The sequence below is a fragment of the Opisthorchis viverrini genome, assembly GCF_000715545.1.
Source record: "Opisthorchis viverrini unplaced genomic scaffold opera_v5_299, whole genome shotgun sequence".
NCBI lineage: Eukaryota > Metazoa > Platyhelminthes > Trematoda > Opisthorchiida > Opisthorchiidae > Opisthorchis > Opisthorchis viverrini.
This window is the reverse complement of record NW_008751960.1, coordinates 447,694-465,909: the sequence shown is the minus strand read 5'-3', so window position 1 is coordinate 465,909 and position 18,216 is coordinate 447,694.

Here is an 18,216-nt window from a genome sequence, read left to right as displayed (position 1 = left end):
GTGTGCGTCGGTTAAAACCTCTGAGGGTGAAATAAAAAATTTAACGTCAAAATGTTGCGCTTCTTTGCGTATATGCTCAGTCTGAAAATCCCCTCATCTGCCGTCATTTTTTGCGATTTGTTTTATTCGACCTCTTTTGAAAACTATTGGCGCACATTTGGCTTTGACCTTCGTCTGCTACGGCTTCGGAAGTGGCTTTCGTTGAGAAATTTGTGGGTGTATCGTTTTCATCCTTCACGGCATTTGAGAAGACCTTAAATGACTACATGAAGTATAACTTTGTGGTATTTGGGCGTTCATCCAGTAATCAAAGCACCAGCGCTATTTTGCGTTACGAATGGATGTACTACAAATGAAGCCGGCGCCCTCCAAGTCCAACGGAAAGAGGTGGAATCCGAAGAGCCTTGTAAGCCGAGCGTATTTTCCAATAAAAAAGTACGCGAAGCACCAGCTGTTCAGTGCGGTTTTGTCTACGGAGGCAAAGGAACCAACCGCCGCGACTGCCGTGTGAAAGTGTCGGAACAAACAAGGTGAGGTCGAGCCACGTAAACTAACTTATAGTTTGTGGTGCAAACACCCAGATGCTCCCAGACTGCCGACACCTGTGCTGGAGAATGTACATGCCCTTTCTATCAGGCGATGTGGCTCCCCTGCGTCCGTGTGCGTCCGTGTTTTCGGGTCCACATTGGAACTACTCGACAGCCGTGAGTCAATGTCTGACAACTACGACTTACTCTGTAGAGCGCCAGCTAGATGAAAAAGACGAAGATGATTTCATGTAACCCATCGGCTCCGAAAAGTTTGCGTGTTAATGAGGTCCTATGCATTTCTTGTAAGTCTCATATTTCTTGAGAGGTGCAGTAAACAGGCATGCGAAATAACCGCTGAAGATGGCATTGTGTGAACAAGCATCTACGACAGCATAGTCGCTGCAGTGAATTTTAAGGTAAGTATCTCTGCCAGTTTGTCGGTCGCCCGCCTAATAGTGATATTTCGATAACCTGAATAATATCTTCCTCTCATTTCAGGACTTCAGTGGCCAAATGAACACTCCTCACGAAGAAGAAAATGCGCCTCCCAGAAGGACATATGTAAACTTCAAAACGACCAATACATCTCAACATTCGATGACGTCCATTTTGAGCCTTTTCTCGGTTACAGATGGATGGATGCGCTAGTTAGTTACGCATCATGTACTCCTAGCCGCATGTTAGTCGTGTGCGTCGGTTGAGATCGTTCAGCTGTCTGGTATTATCGACGTAGACTCTATGTGGCTGGTTAGTTAAGCATCGAGTACCCCTAGCCGCATGTTAGTCGTGTGCGTCGGTTAAGATCGTTCTGCTGTCCGCTATGATAAGCGTATGTTCCATGTTCCTAATCGATAAACCTCGAGGTCTTCCTAGCCTATCCGCGACCTATAACGGAAAACTCTGGTTTTTGCCAGCAAACGTGCACGACGTTTGGCAAATAATTAGCGTGTACTACGGAGTTTTTACTGGCAACAAAGAATCATCGACCAAAATTTGTCTGCAAGAATGTGCCTACGCATATGCTGCATCTCAAAAGGCCATTTAGATTCTAGAATGTTGAGGAAATTCGGTCCGGTGGAAAAATACCTGAAAGTTACGTTCATTGTGTGTGAGTCAACGTTTTTCACAATTCGCGATTTTTTATCATCAGGTAACGTATTCACAGTCGGTGGTGTTTATTGACCTTGAGAATTCCCCCACTTAAACAAATCGCCATAGTAAATGATTTTCAATAATACAGGAGCATATACATTATACATAGACATTCTACGCTATGAAGTGGCAAGTCTGAAAATACCGTAGATTTCGAGAAATCAATCTCATTGTGCGAATAGCCAGCCGCGCGACAGTCACACGTGCAAAGTCAGATACAAATGGTCGGATGACCTCAAGGCCAAATGGGTGAAGTGGTAAGGACAAACAAGCGTCACTTCATATGTACACACTAAACACAAAAGTGGGGCGGGGGTTACAAATGGGGACAGAATAAGCGGGGGGAATTTCATTGTCAACATAACAGATAATACATCACCTTTCTGATCTCTCCACTTCGCCAAAAGGACCTGGTGGTAGAGGCTAAATCCAGTCTAAATTTCTCACCTCGGTATGAATTCTGCAACTGACATCCTGCACGTAGTTACTTACGCCACCAGTTGTTTCTAGTCCACTTCTCCAGTCATTGGAATGGTCACTCTAGACGACAGCCCTTTGCAGTTTTTAGATAAATTTCCTATTTGCGAAGCTGATGCCGTTCCAAGTGATGCTAGGCTAGCGCAGTATCCTCTACGTGTTGGGTCAAAGACACCCATTAGTTCATCGTGTCTTCTGCGCCCCTACGTTCCATCGCATCACTGTTGTGGACCAGGAAGAATCATTAGATTTCACCGCTAACTGTCATGCAGCCCTGGAATTGTTCCATTGCGGGGGGCTACTCCCCAATCTACCCATTCGAATCTTTAGGAAACCTATTAAAATGTCACCAGTATAACAGTACGTTCCCCGTCATCTCTTTCACCGACGCCACAACACAGGTGGTGCACTGTGGTCCGCCAAGAAGGGGCTAAGCTAACTGGCATCCACTGAGTTGAGACCCAGTACCGTTTTTGACCTGAATGAAGTAACCGTTGATGCTACATGCAAGCTTCATCTTATTTTGCTATTTTATTGCCCTATATTTCCATGATGGCATAAAATATATGGCCACTCCTAGTCTTTTGTCATTTTGGTGTCGCAGCTCAATACAGACCGCATCGCTTTCTAAGAAACCAATTCGCATCTTCTCGGGCCTGCACATGGCCGTCCGAGAGCTAACAGCACTGCTTTCCACCAAAATAGGTCCATATTATGCTCGAAAGCATCACTGTTTCATATTGCTTCCTTTCTTTTACTCTTGTTTGCCAAGTAATACTGCCGTACTGATGCCTGCCGTGATAGGATATCTGAAAACGCCGCGTTATCTCATGACCAGTTGCACATAATTGAGAATGTGAATCCCTCACCTGTACCAGTATTGTAGAACGCATCCAGTTATCTTAGATTATTATACTGGAGAGTCTTCCGAACATCAGTGTTGAGCCAATACCCGGTGAACAAATGCTCTTGATTTTATACGCGAGAAAAGCCTAAAGTATTCGGGTGTTATGAAAGTATCTAGCTGGGTGGAATTTTCGCCACGTTTGAAACACCATGAGCCAGAAAAATATGCAAAAATGTCAGTTTGTTCTTTTCTCGCAAACTGGTAATAGCAGCTGGATCAGCGGAGGGCGCTGACCTTGGAATTTTGCTATAAACAATATATCATTGAATAAACTAACTGCTTGTAAAATTCTCACTCTCAAACCCCCTAGTTTTGGCGAAGATAATTTCGGTTTGCTTCCAGAGATCGACACGCAGCACTCAACCCAGGGGACGGCAATACGTCACTGTCACCTTGGAGAACGACGTCAAGGGCCATGCGCTTGCTTTTAAGCAGAAAAGCATACGAAACAGTGTCGCAATTCGTACACCCAACGATTCTTTGACCTTACCAACATAAGGTGGGTATAGTACAATTTTTCAAAGGTTGAAGCTGGTACGTTGTTTGGTAGGTAATTTTCCTCATTTTGGGTGGACGGTGCGGGGAGTGACTTGTACACGGTGGCCAATCCTGTACCTATGACTTCATTGAAATCACTTTCAGACCGCTTATAAGTCTTGTGCTGGAAGCTTGCTGCCACACGCTGGCACAATTCCTCGTTTTGTTGCCCCGGTAAGCCAAAGTAGCAAGATGTCAGGAGTACGCCCTACCTGGTAAGCTTGGAAAACGTATTCTTCTTGTCCATCATCCATGAAATTTGGTAATCGGATATATGGTTGTTTCACATCTTTTATAAAGATGAGTGGTTGTACATTCTACTAGGATAGGCCACCGGAAGAAAGCTGACTTGAACATCGTGTCGGATTCGCCGTTGAAGAACCAGATGAAGATTGATAAGTAAAAGTGCATGGATTCGAGGGTGATGGCTGCTAGGTTCCAGCTAACGAGGGCAAGGTTTGTCACATCCATTAATGCGTATTCCTCCAAAATCAAAAGCCCCCCCCCCCAAAGAATGGATTTCACAGCAAAATACCGCACCGAGGCAGATGCGCACTTCTAAGGGGCTCCATTTTCCTGTTGAATGATTTCAGCGTTCGGTTGGGTAGGGACTGGCAAAGCTGGCAGGATATAGTCGGTCCCTTTGAAACAATGAACGACAGCGGCTGAAGGCTACTCCAGGCTTGTTCAGCCTTGTTCAGCTATCAAGGAATCAGTCTCCTATGCGCATCGAGCTTGTATCCCGTCCAGCCAACATTATAAAAAAAAGTTCTCCGGAGAAAATTATGGATCCAAAGCTACTGAAGTAAAACCGACCCAATTTTTCCGCGTGACAAAAAATTGAAGAAAAATGCTGTGAACGAAATCAACCGTTCCATAGCCTGTTTGTGGCCTGTACCGAATCCTTCGGCTCATTTAACAGGGAAAGAGAGTTGCTCCTCNCCTCCTACGAAGGTTACCCATACAAATTTGTCAGGCACATCAAAGTCTTTCATACTGGCATCAAACCTACCTGCAACTACCGCGGACGTTCATTAGTCGAGACCATAATGAAGCCTCTACCTAAAAACTAGTTGCATGAAGGCGTTCTGCCATTGTGAAAATGGCGTAACAATTCGATACCAATGAAAGGAAGAAGGCCTTCACTGAGGAGTTATTTATTAGAAAATGCCAACTGAACAGTTACAGACTGTTTGACAGGGGAGAAAAACTCTCATATGCATCTTGTTTGCAAAAACTGAATGTTCATCTTCTCCTTGAACGCCTCTTCCAGAACTTTTCTGGATATTCATTGACTGTTGCCCGACTCCAAGCAAATGCGTCTCCACAAGTTCCGCAAAAGGTCTCACTTTTCAAGAGACGCGAAGCAGACTTACGAGAAAACATACCACTCGCATGCCCCAATCAGTAGTATCACCGTTACACCGGTAGGATGGTTAGAGTGGGATGCCCTGAGTTTCATGCCAAAGCATTAGAGCGCTCCTTTGTTGCCGCATGCAGAAGAAGTGTGTTTCGCGTTCTGAAGTAGCATTATAGCGCTTGACCATGGTGTTTGATTTGACTGCACTTTGTTTTGACTTAAATGCAAATACATCTATTACGTTTATGTATTCATAACCTGTATCGAAAATTCAAAACAATACACCGTTTATTCTGCTAATTCGTTGTGAGACAGTGTGCTTTGCGGACACGTCTTCAATGCTGGAAAACAAGCCAGCCATTCTGTAAAGTTTTAATCCACTTAATGCACAACATGAGGACGCACGTGCTTCAGCAGGCTCGGCCTTGTACACCAGCAGAACACGCACCGGTCCACTGATGAGCTCAGCCTCCTGGAACTCAGCTAAGTGTGTTCTATTTTCCAATTACTGCATGACCAACATGTTCATCCCAAAGCAGACAAAATCACCTACTGCACAAGTAACTAAACAGAGCCAAGCTATACATTACTACAATGATGGTGTGTCATGGTGGTCGTTGGCTTGTTCGCTGAGCTGGGCAATTTGATTGCAAACGTTTCATCACCAGTCGAGGTGACATCATCAGTGCGTTATTGTAGAGCGTAGTAGTGCGTAGCGGTGGGTTGGTGGTTGTGTCAATGAACGGACCCTGCAACAGTTTAATGCCGCTAAACGGAGGAAGGTGTGGTACTGTGCTGGAAGCTGAAGGCCAATACCTCGACGATGAATAGGTGCCGGCAACCTTTCTTATGCTGTCTCGCTTGATCGGACCGACGACTTCTGACAGGACTCTTCATGCCATCTTCCTCGTGTTTGATCGACGGCAAAGGCTTGCGCGTAGCGCCGTATTTAGCCCGAAAACCGCGGTGGGTTAAGGGGTGAAAATTATTGGAAACAACTTCTCTTCGGGCGTTGGGAACAGAAGACTTGCGCTTGATGGTTGACGTATCACACAAAAAAACGACGTTACATTAAAGTGGGCGAAAAGCGGCTTATTAGGACAACCAAAATTTTTGCTTGTACTTGGAATAGCCTGTGTTCAGTCGTATTAGTCCCAGATTTGAAATTAATTGCGAAGCGGTCATAAATTTCAGCGTGGGACGAACAACCATCAAGAACATAACAGACTTTTTCGCGTAAACGTGATATCGACAAAAGACGAAGAAAAATCAAGTGGCTAATCAGGTCCTAAAGAACCGAAAACAAAATAAGGGGATTGTGATCTGTCGAAATTACGAGTCCTCCATTTCAAATCTGGTGACGGAGACATTTAACCGCCAAATATGTAGCTAAGAGATTTTACGACAAAAGTAATATGATTAGTCTTTGGAAGCCGGAATATGCGGAGGAAAACTGGGGCTGGTCTTCGTTACTGACAAGTTGCTGTGGTACTTCACTAAAGGCAAAAATTGATGCGTCGGTCCTTAAAACCGGTCCTCAAATGATAGCGTAGAACTAGGTGAGATGTGACTTGCATCAGAACGGCTTGTTTGGATGAGTTTAGTGAAACTACAGCAGGTTAGCTGACGTGGGCGGGGTTACTGGCGAATAAAATCATCATCATAGGCGAAACCGAAACCGAGAAGGACTTCATCGATGAATCGACGGATGGTTTGGACGAACCAAACAGTGTGGGCCATAAAGTATGGTAGCAGCCATTTTACGAATGTCCCTTTCAACCATAAGGATTTGATTGTACTGTTGGACCAACCCAACTTCTGAAAAGACCGAGCAGTGTTGGAGAGGAATCAAGTAGATATACAATTGGATGTCTCAGCAACCTGTACTCCCTGCGAGGCATCTAGTCTCCCGAAGTGTTAATCTGGGATCACATGAGGAGTGGCGGACCAAAAGTTTTTTGAGGAACGGGTGATGTGCCGAAACTCTCCTTCGGCCATCTTAAGAATCATGTGTGCATTCCATTGCGGCTTCGTCGACACAGATGGATACAGATGGCATTGTCAAGGTCGGGATCGATGCTGGAATGATATGGTTATGTAGTAAATGAAACTAGGACGAACATGCAGGTGAAATGTCGACAACAGTTAGAGCCGAACCGAAGACAATCAACTTGACCAAAGTGCATGAATATGGTGGTCCCAAAAGAGACAACTACATTTGAGTCTCACGGGATGATGCCTAAAAGTATCAAGATAGAAGTTCGTAGAGAATTGGTTTATATTCTGATGATATGCAGTTATTATCACAGGTACAGAGGTGCAAAACAGTAAGGATGTTTGTTGCAACACATCACAACATGCTTAAGGAAGACCACGTAGTGACCAGTGTCAAGGTACTTCTCAGGACGGTTTCTGTAATACCTTTACAAACTGAATGCTGGGATGAATAAAAGGGAAAGCAAGATTGCGTCGGGCATTGTCTAATTTTGATGATAAATGACAGACGAAAAAGTGGTGTACGGAGCAAACCACTCAGACAGAGAAAACAGATCTAACAGTCAAAACGTACTCCATTTATACTGTCGGAAAACAGAACTGAATGGTTACAAGCCGTTAGACAAGAAAATAATATATCATTTGGTAAGTGTGCTCTTGAAGTTTGGTGGACCTCCTGTGAGTAATAATCTACAATGGACAAACACGTCAAAGCGATTCGCCTTACTTCAGACACCGGGGTGCAGCTTGGACTCAAGACAAGATTTTACTCACACGCTTCGTCAGTAGTGTACACCCTTACAACATTAGCTACGTTCAAAATTGCTACCCGTGCAATTTCAGTGCTGTCCCGTTTGTAGTCGAAACCAGCGTCTGTATTTTTTGGTAGCGTGGCAGCTATGCACCGAAGGGATGTGAAAGCTGAAGGATTTGTTCTATTTTTCCACCTGTTTGACCCGGATGACAAACAAGAATGATCAGTAAAGTAGATTTCTATCCATTTATAGGCAGCCTGTTACTCGAACACTTCAGGGCCTTCTACACATCCCATGAACTTGAGCCTAATTTTTGAAAACGATTTTTTAACGCAAACGGAAATAAAACACGTCAAAGACCAATCCTTGTTCATGATATTTTATTTAGTTGTTTTATCTTCTGTTTAATGGGCTTAAATTCTGTAATCTCAACGTATTACGGATGGTGACACAATAATAAAGGTAGGTTGTTGTGTTTCTTTCGGCAACTAAATTTTTCGATCAGTAAAGCCACGACGATAGCCAAGCCGCCAGGCTGTAATTCATTCATTTGGTTGCTAGTAGAATATGTTAGACTGGGGAAAGCAGGGCTACGAAATGTTTTTTTAAGCATATAAGGTACATCAAAGTAGAGATTCGTGTATGTCGTCAATATTAGAATAAGCGAGGAGGTTCGTGTTTGGTCGATCCCACTTCCCCCACCTTTTTGTGGCCATGTTACACACCTGACATTGCTGTCTTAACCTATCCAGATGTTGGATGCTAGCAAACATGGCTTAACCCTGGTATTTTTTAAACATTTTCGTTGCTGTCCTCTGTTCAGCAAGTTTTACCTCCAGACCCGTTGTTTACATATTTGGAATCAAATCGACAAGTTGTGAAATCATAGTCGAGACTTCAGGTTCTACATCTTGAAACAAGGATTGTGCCTTATAGATTGGAGGTAGCCAGTTGTTGTATTAGTTCTGAAGGGCTAACGAGGGCCCGCTCAAAAAACCAGATGCAGGATTCTTCCTTCAAGCCTGTGCTAGGGTATTGCAAATCAACTGGTATAATTTCTGCCAATTTTTGAAGTAATCCTTCAACATAATTTCTGCTTCCGACCAGTTATGAATCTCTCGATGATTTTAGCGAGAATCCCCATTTTCTGTATTTTGAGATGGTTCTGCCCAGAGACCATATGGTAGAATTCAGCGGAAGTCGGAAAGAGCTGAAACTGGAAAGTTCTTGATGAGGGAACTCTTTTTACAGGACATTTGAGCTGATAAATGCAGCTATCCAAAATGAGGGCGTTATTTCTCACAAAAACCTCGTCAGGGAAAAGTTTCCGTTAAAAAAATGCTTAGTTCTCAAAGTCCATGAGATAATTTAAGCAACAACCACTCACGGGAAAATCACAAAATTTAACATTCGACGTTTGAATCCATACCATAATTATTTGAAGTGCTGAGGCAGTAACGTTTAGAGCACAAAAGAACAAGTCAAGCCGCCCATACTCTTTGCCCACTGGTTTGTTCCACTGTAGGAAATCAGCCACAGAGATGAACGTCCTCTCCGGCTGTGGAAACGCATTTCCATGAGAGCAGTGAAATTAACGTAACCAGGGAGTAAATGAGTCATGGTTGCACAATCTTTGTGGTTGAACAGAATCACATCAATGTGACTGAATGAAAATTTTGCCAGATAGCTATCTCAGAGTGAACGAAAGAAGACGGTTTAACCCTCCTCTCCCGCAATTGTTTGACTAATAAATGGTTATCAGTCTGCTATGTATTGGGACAAGGCAATGAGTGTACAGCCATGCCGGTAAACACAGCATATTCATGCAAGGTCGCTACTCGTAAAATTTTTGCTCATTCTCGTCAAAAAGCTGGAGAAGCTGGAATGTAAGCCTGTTTCGGTCATGTCAATCTGGTATTAAGATGTGCACTCTATTCAGTTAATGGTAAAAATCTTGCTTAGGCACACTCTAATGTCGAACTGACCGCAAGAGCAAGTCAGCTCAAAAGATCACATTTGATACGATTAAATATGTATTTCTTCAGATTAACCCACTTGTCCAAAACTTCCTCAGTGGCGTAGGCGAATACATATAAGAGTATGGAAGACTTGCTATTTTTGAGCATGGTGACCAGTTAAGAATGTGATATAAGTCTCCTCAAAGCTAAATAGTTAAGAGCCCTCAGACACCATGTGTGTAGTACAGTACGATGTGCAAATACGCATGTCATTGGTGGTGTTTTAACATTTTGAAGCCATTGCTTTGAATTATTTTGGATGGCAAAAGCGTGTTAAATATTCGTTTAAATTTCTGAACGAATGGCCCGAGCTATTTAGGTTATACACAAATGGAGAAGCACCCTAGTGCGCACATCATACTTAATGACAAAATAAAAAAAATAGGGACAACACACCACTTTTATACCCCGATTGACGTTATTCCTGAGTGCTTATTGAAGCGTTGTTATCAAATTGGATGGATAATATACACACTGGGTCCACCGATCAATACGAAAGAAATTTGAATGCTAGTTGGAACAGAGATGACAGTATAAAATCGAATTTGCTGGCCAAAGAAACCGGTTGGTGAACGTATGACTGAGAGCTAACAGTGCAAGCCTGTTAACCGCGTGATAAAGCCCAGTAAAGATGAAACAGCTAGTATGGAATGGCCTTCAAGAATGGAACCATACTCCTGTCGTTTTCGCTTTATTTTCTAATAGCAGAATCTTACTTCATCACATTTTGAAAGGCACAAAGTACCAACTCGTTTATGAAGTCACTCTATAGCATCGATTGAACGAGGTGGTTAGTGAATATTATGGGGTCAACTCATAAACCAATATGTTGTGAGAATAAAACGAGCACTTTCAAAAGGGCTCGTTGTCATCCGTGCCGGAGTCCCTCTTTCCTAGGTCTGACAGTTTCATTGCAAAGTGAAATGTGCAGTCATCTAACTTGACCCAGGTTACAATGAAACCTGGTGTACGAAGGTCATTACTGTATATTTAGTTGGGAAAAAGACAGCTTTGCGTCCGAACTACACATGATTTATCTAGGAACCCCAGCAAGATGGAAAGGAATCACATGCTTGCGCACATCACACAAGGCCGAAGTTGTTTGATAAGATCACGCGCCTTCTGGGTGTGTTGGGCCGAACAGGCACGAATCGTCCAAACCAAGTAAACATGGTGTTTACACTAGTGGAACTGGTATAACCGGATGAATATCTGAGGTATAGATAAGAAACAAAGGGGGTGGATCGGTTTCGGGGTATGAATGCTCGAAGTGTATTAATATGGGCACTGCAAGTTTAACTGTCATTCTTCAAGGGAAGCATAGAAATTGAGTGCGTATCTATTTGAAGCTACACTGGCGTCATTATTTGCCAAGCCAAATGTTCAGTCCCGGACCTAATGTACTATTACTTCACTTGTGCTTACTCATGTATCTACGCATCTTCCCTGGCCTGATGGCTAGTGTGTAACACATAAGTTAGTGGAGGGCAGCGTACAAACTGAAATCGGTGTGTTTTGATGGCGGATGAGATGGTACGAATGTTAACCACAAGGCGAAATTTACAAGCGGGTTTGTAATGTGCCCTAGCTGGTTACCATCACGCAGACGTAATCCTCCTATGCATCCTAATCTCAGACAGATGTATTTGTTTATGCGGTATTGCATGGCCTACATTGCTGTCAGCGACAACTTTCAACAGCGCAGAAAGCGTCCGCCTTGTGCTTGTGAACACCAGGTAATACGGATGGATCCCCAGTGTCCGCATCGAGAAATTTATGTGACCCAAATGAATAACAAACAAATGCACATAGATCATTCGTATCCGTTTTGACAGCAGAGTACCTGGAGTTCGACTGGGATTCGCGTGGAGGTCAATGAGTGAGAATTTGAGATGGGAGTAGGATATCACCAGACGAACGGATTAGAGAGGAATTTATGTCTGGAATTTTACCGTTGAAGCTTCCACGTGGAAGCAACAACAATGATGCAATTTGAGTTACTGCGTCAATAGTATACGTACACAATAAAATAATGTAGGAGTTTGATTACGAAGCTTCTAGCAGCTGGCTTGAGGGAATTTAAGATGTAAATTGTTAGATTCAACAGACGTCGTACTACGTTTGGGCAGAGATTCGTACGCCAAATCATCGATTTTGACTTTTAACTTCTTTTTTTTTTTTGAATAGGGACTGTAGCGTCCCTTGAAAATGCCCTTCGGTTTGAAAACCCCTTTCTTTATTACCCTCCTTTCATTCCGTATTCTAAGCTGCTAGTAGACAGGTGAACATTATTTATGCAAGGATAACTGGAATCAACGCACATCTGTTTAGTACACTGATTTTTTAACTATGTCCAGACAGACGGTGGATAAATACAGTGTATTGTAAACACAAATCTCACGAACCGTATTGAGACATGATGAATTATGGACATTTTTTGAATGTCAAAGCCTCGTAAGATTTTTAACAGAACTTCGTAAATTTCATTTGACGAGATGAATACCGCTGATGAGCTAAACGCCCGCCATGCTACCCTCAATACATTGCTATTGCAGCAAAATAGGGGTAAATCAGCAGGGATTTATGTGATTTACAAGTTTCTGCGTGTTATAAGAGTGTTAGGGCAAATGAACCTAAAGAGGAGAATAACATTTTGGTTTTCACGAGAGACTCAACTGACCTAATCCAGTTGTAGTACATCATAAACGAGAGATTTGACTGTCTCTCATGAAAACCAAATTGATTTGCAAATGAGTGCAGTTCTCAAAAACAGTCCAATTTGGGTTCAATTAAAACATAAGGTTGGCGGAAACTCAAGGACTGCGCCTAGCTGATGAGACCCAAGAAGGACGAAACCGGTCGTGGGCCGTCGAAGAATTTTCAGCGACCTTGTGGGTAGTTTCCTTTAGGAGAATAACATAATTACTGAGAGTTTTAAATGTGTGGGCCGGGAAAGTTTGCTCAGTTTTGCACGGTTCGAGTTCCTGTTTATCTAGTCTGATGCATTAAATCTCACGGATATAGCATGCTTTTCATGGTGTACTCGGTTTGTTCTTTGATTTACTGTCTGGGAGTGCAAGTCTGCAAGAATCACATGTTTGACTTGGTGGATGAACGTATTTATTCTATGTCGTATATGCCAAAGAAGAATATTTGCTCCTCGGCGTCAGCTAAATTAGAGGTGGAAAATTGGTCTGGGGGAGTTTGTTTTCCATCGATAACCACCAAAACTTACTTGAAACCGAAACGGTCAAACTGCAACCGTATAACTGTTGGATGAATCATGATGACAGGTACTGATGTACGAATGTTGGTTAGTATAAATAGAAGTAAGGTTAGATAAGCGAACGGAAAGTACTAGCATATAGTATGAAATAAACCCTCAACGATGTAACGGATCAAAACTTAAGAACTTTCGTTCCAGATCATCGGGGCCCGGAATTTTATAAAGTACATTCAATTTATCTTGAAGCCTAAAAAGTAGTAGAATCATACATCTGGAGAAAATTACTCATAAATTTGTTGAAAAACGTTCGACAGCTAACGACCGGTTTTGCCTTACTTGGGGCTCATCAAGTAGGCAAAGTTTCCTAATTGCTGTTAATTTAATGTTATTCTTGAACCTAAGTTATAGGAAATTTTAGGGGCCGCACTTCCTTGCATAATAGTTTGGCTTTTAACTATGGTGAGAATATGAATTTACTGATAACAAAAGAATAAAGATGAAGTGAAAAACAATTGTTTGGTGGCTTCAACATTCATTTGTTAACCTTAACATAAATTGGTGGTATTTCCTCGCCAGTGCTAAGGCACCATGAGCCATAACCAGACTTTTCTGGGGTCGAAAAAAAGTGGACTCACTAGATTATTTCTCGTTGAAAAACAGGAAGTTTCCATGCGGTTTAATATTGGTTGACTGTGTGAAAAAAATATGTGCCATCCACACCTGCCACTCAGCCAGGATATCTGGCCTGAAATCTGCACCCGTTTCAATCAGTGTCAAGAAGCACATCGTTCCATTCTGGGGCTTTCCAAACCAGTAGTATGTCGTTGTTGGGTCCTGACATCCTAAGTGTATTCAAGCATAATCAGCAGGTACTTTCAAGGAAAACCTCGCATGAGTTTAGTGATAAATCTGGAAGAAACCTCTCAGGTGGTCGCCATTTTTTATTAAACCATGTTGGTGCAAACCACACGTTTGTCTCCATCCAGCTTCTTTTAGATAATTTTTTTTCAGCCAATGCACCGGCCGATTGATAAAATCATGTGCATACAACCCTTCAAGATTTTTCTGACAACCTAGCAAAACGCAATACCTGAATAAAGCTATTGGAAATACCGTCAACAGTAAAGCTGTTTGTAAGTGATATGAATAAGTGGGACTAAGTCACAAAAGTGAATGAATGAATTTAACTCTGTCTGACTTCCAATGTCACGTTCTCCGGGGAAAATTATGATGAATCGGGTAGTAAGGCTAACGTACAAGAAAGCGTACACAGCTATAAATAGCGTAGGCTGCTTGTTTTGGCCTTGCTAACATTGAAGAGCTTTGTTTTTATATGTGGCGGTGCTTTGGAGCCGCCAAGCAAATCTAGATCCTTTCAGATATTTCGACAGAAGGTGCTGCGAAATTTCTGATTTTAACTTTTCGAAATTGGTCACATTGCACTCGATATATGCCTGAAAACTGTTTGTGGTGTATAAATTAATGCCCGACAGGTTAGTTTTGTTCCCTCATCATTCACTAACGTTGATATTTCAGCATACGTCACGTGACACGCATTTTGAGGTGATGCTGTTGATCGGTTCCACAGTTAACTAAAATGAGACAGAAGAGTAAATCACAGTAAATGATTACGTTCCTCGAGGTTTCAAGGTGCTGCTTCGTGTGGGGTTTTTCCGCGATGATTATCTTGCTTAAAATTTACAAATAATCAACAAAACTCTGAAAATGCGTAACTGGACACAAACAATCAATGTAGACAAGCCATAGAAATTTTTCCTTCACTTGTGGGCATGGCTATGTAGTTCATCAAACCTGAAAGTTATATTTTGGGGTAATTCAGATATGTTATAAAAGTGCCAGTAGTGAGCCGAAACAATAACATATGTTGCGATACTTTTCGAGCGCTGCTTTTTGCCAGGTTTCATGGTTCACTTTGATTGTAAACAAAATTTGGACTTCGGACGGACGACTGACATTAAGAGTGCGACGGACAACTCGAAAAACCTTCATGAATTCTAAAACTGACTCTCGTAGACAGCACTGGGTCATATTATATTCAAATTCCTTCATAAAACAACTCAGGATATTGTTCAAAATAATACATCATCGACCAGCCATTATTCATTCTCATTTCCCAGCATTTCACAATGCTGCTAATCTTCAACGGATTTGCTTTTGCCTTTGGGCACTTGGCATGAGAATGACTGAAAGATTAAAACTCGTACAGTTTTAAGTGGTTATGTGAAGGCATATACATATGCATTAATCCGTTGTGGAAAACTGCAGAATCCTTTCTGATACAGTTTGCTTCCATTATCCAGAGGCACACTTTAGTGAATAATGCCTTTCAGATCTAGCCAGTGAGAAACTTAAACCGTACGTAGCTAAGAATCATTCTGGAAAATGTAGGTAAACGCTTCATTCTAAGGTGTAGCTAAAGCGCACTTTGGGTCACACGGCACTCAAATTGACAGGCAAATAATGCGGATTTTCTCCGCATACAATACGGTTACATCAACTGGTTTATCACATTTGCTGTTGTTATTTTCCATTTGGGGAACAGCATCCTTATCAGTTCCTCTGCGTGAAATTCTCAGGGCAAAATATGTTGTAGGGTTTTAACGGTTGTTATTTGTTGAGTTAATAGGATGGCGTAGATTAACACGACTAGGAAGCAGTAAACAGATTGACATAATAAAACGATGCTTTTCTCCAACTTGATAACTTTTTAGCTACGGCACGTTGTTTTTTTTCGCGGCATTTAAGTCCGTTTGTTCCACCTAGCGTTTATAGCAATCTTCTTGCTCAATCTTACGTACGACATTGTTCCCCAACACTGTGTCCAATCGTCTCTTTGGTTCGACAGTGCTGTCTCCAGGGTGCTCACGGATTTGTGGGTCAGTGTTGTGTTATAGTGCCGTAACAGCCGTACAGTCATTTCTCAACAAGTCATGATGCACGGAAGCGTGACCCGTCATCTTTCTTCTTGTGCCGTTGACTTAGCTGAGTTTGGTCTTTTCTTGGAAGTCGGCCATATGAAATTCCTGGGGAATGTATCTCTTTGAAGAGCCTCGTAAAAGTGTCCCTGTTTTCTGGCCTTTGACTCCGCAGTAATGCATGCTTCTCAGTGCGCTTGAAAGGGGTTCGGATGCACTTTGCTTGTGGCAGCTTGAACGATTGCTGCGCTGGCTGAAAGTTTGTTCTCTATGCGCTGCCATTCTTTGGATTTGTGTCAACAGTTGTCTGTTTGGAAATATCGTGATGAGAACGTCTAGGGCTGCCAGTTTCGTCTTGCCTTGTGAACTGGTTATATATAGACAAACGCGATGCTTATTAGTTGATTTGTTAGTCGTAGCTCATTCATTTCGATACTGGCGAAGTTGTCGTCCATGTAGCGCATGCATATCTTGAGATAATTTTGAGATCTTGAGATACTGAGATCTTGAGATATCTTGAGATAATCTGTACAACCCGTTTTGGGTTTTTAATTACAATCTTCGTAATTGCTCATAATACTCTCCGTTTCAGTTCAAATTCGTCGTCAGGCATAAGCCAAGCAACTCACAGGGGTTTTCTTTTTTTCATAGGTCTATTTCGTACATCGTGTCAATCAAGTAGTTTGGTCCCTGCAGAGTGTAGGTCTACAGAATGAACAGTGCGTTTATGTCGAAGAAACCATCCTCTTGAATGTTTATGTTCCTCAGTTTGCCCAAGAATTACCCTGCAGTGTTGACTGCGTTGTGACCCACTGATTAGATATTTGAATCTCCTCAACAGTTGATTAGACCGGTTGTAAGCTGGGGTCCCCGAAATGAATACAACTGACCGTAGCTTCAGTGTCTCAGTGTGCAGTTTCAGGATCCATAGAAGCGTCAAATGACCGAATTGTGAGCTGACACTATTCGTTACTATTCCCTTGTGGTCCACCAAAGCCCTTGGAATTTCATCAGGCTTCTATGGATTCAGTGGCATGGAAACATCACAACCGAGAGATTCAACTGGGTTCCAGGTGAGCCTCTCGAGAAACCAAATTACTCCGCAAATGAGTGTGTATTCGCTAATTTGGTGCAATATGAGCCCCAAGAATGGCGAAACCGGTCGTCGGCTGTCGAGGAGTTTTCAGCAACCTTATGAGTAGTGCATTACAAAATTCTATGGATTTTGTTTGCAAGTTTTTTCGCTTTGGTCATTCCCCATGCGACGAGACGTAGTTGTGTCGTCTGGTAGAGCTTTAACTTTATTAATGTAGTCCGGCACGTAAGTGATAGCGGTCAGGCGTCCCGTGTCTCCTTCCAGGATATTTTGTGTTGCAAACTGAATGGAATTTTCTGTAAGCTGCGCAAAACCTATTTAAAAATCAAGTAAAAACTGCCAGTCCACAACGCATCTGTAGTGATTTATTCTTGGGTTTGCTGGTGGGTTGCGCAATACGCAGGTCATACAAAAACATCTTTCTTAGAGGATCGAAGAACTTCTGCCATCCAGTACTACAATAAGAGCTGTCAAACATAATCCAGTTGTTATTTTTAGGCACCAATTTGCAATAAAAATACTCCTTTTGAAATCATGAACAGTGCCCCGCAGAACAGAATAAAGATACTATCCACAACCGATTAGTTGGGTGTCCGCCCGTTTGTATCGTCAATGCGCTCACAATATCTACCGACCGAAACTAAACTAATACAAACACACAGGCAATGTTACCCAATGTCAGTCGGAGGTTGCATTTCTTTCTCTTGTAACCAACTGTTATATTTATCTTGTGGTGCTTCACCAATTCACGTCACGCTTAATTTTTTGTGAGTACTGGCATTCCTGATGCGTAGGGGACATTTGCTACTACCGTGTTCCTGATCACACCACTGTGATCTCATCGAAAGCATGCGGTGACAAAGTTTTTTGTTTGTGCTGAAGTAGTGACTGTTGCAGAAAACCTCACTATTCATGCAAATATTTGACAGGCCTGCATGGATATGCACACAATCATTGGTGGTTCGAGCATACGGTAATTTGAGATGATGATGGATCAGTTATTTCACCGGCGCCAAGCATTGATCCGCATGCATTTCACTTATTATCCTCAGGGTATAACTGAGCTTCCCACACACTAGCAGAGGTCCACTCAACCGCATTTATTCTTGAAACCTGGTTCCCCTAACTTCTCATCCATTCATCATTTAGCTAACTACTGTATCCTACGTAAGAAAGGATTCAGCGGTTGGAGTTTTCACAATTAGGTTCTGATACGGACCGATTGAT